This window comes from Temnothorax longispinosus, chromosome 3, assembly GCF_030848805.1.
Source record: "Temnothorax longispinosus isolate EJ_2023e chromosome 3, Tlon_JGU_v1, whole genome shotgun sequence".
Taxonomy (NCBI): domain Eukaryota; kingdom Metazoa; phylum Arthropoda; class Insecta; order Hymenoptera; family Formicidae; genus Temnothorax; species Temnothorax longispinosus.
The window spans coordinates 17,154,995-17,156,350 of NC_092360.1; positions in this window are offsets into that span (position 1 = coordinate 17,154,995).

The window sequence follows — 1,356 nt, forward strand, 5'->3', positions numbered from 1 at the left end:
CGTAACTTCACGTCAACGCCTCGGAATGAACGCGTTTATCTTTGTACGATAACTATAACTAAACTATATCGACAACCGCTAAATAAAATGAGACCTTTTCGATCGGCGGTGAATCAAAGTAACAATTAAACCTCATTTTGTATCAATTGGCCGGATATATTTCCTAACCTATATATGTATGCTATACTTGCAGTTTTTACCGGCCGTTATGCTATCTAGCCCATAGTTAATAAAACATAAACGGAAATCTGTATGGCCATAACGCAATCTTTAACGCAACTTAAGGAGTTATCCCTTTAGAAACATAAGAAATATTCTTTAAGGAGTTATCCCTTTAGAAACATAATAGCGCAGTAAGCGTAATCTTATACCTATCGGCTCATGGTCTTATGACTAAACAAAATAAACGTACTAATCAGAACAAAATGGCAAGGAAGTTAAACAAGACAAATAAACGGGTATTTATATATATATATCTCCGTATGCCTTTTTCGGCATCGAAATCGTCAGTCGACGAGCTGCCTCCCTAATGTGGCTTCCATGTCTCGTCATTGCCATCACTCTCCCCCGACGGAGTCTCAAATTTGTCCGAGGGCTGGTTCATGGGTCCTATTGGAAAATCGTAGCCGACTACCTCGGCTATCGCCTCAATAAGGGGAGGAGGCGTAGGAGTGAGAAGTTGAGAAGTGGGATTTGGAGTGCCGAAATGAGAGGCGTGGGCGGCATGTTCGGGAGGGTCACCTCCCGTGGTGCTGAGGCCGCTTCGGGGTTCCCTTGTGGCGGCTCCGGCTCTGCTACCGCCTGCTCCGTCTGGGCCGCGCGTGGCTGGGACTCGGGCAGTCTTTGCAAGAGCACCCGGGGTGACCGCTTCGTCAAGCGGCGCAGCTGCCGCGAAGGGCCCGGTCTCAATGTCATACAACTGTACATATCAATTTTTGTAATTTCCGTATATTCAAGGGATTTAAGATACTTCTTGACACTTAAGAACGTGGTATGGTAACATAAGGTACGGTATTTTGTAAACATTATCCCGCAAGTCAGTAATTTTACGTTATGGCCAAAAATTGTTTGTGTCTTGGAAACTAACACACCATAAAATGGTGCATGTCTTGGAATCTACCATAAAGTATATATAACATGTCTTGGAATCTACCATAAAGTATATATTTTTTCCAAGCCAGTCCTGGAAACATTACTGTAACATTACTGTCCTGGAATATACCATTACGAAAGTGTCCTGGAAAACATTATTTTCTAATATCTCAAAAAGTAATTGGTTGATTTAATTTTTCTTTGTAGAATAGAACCAGGGTGTTAGGGCGCATTGAGAAATATTAAAAAAATAGGATGTCCCGG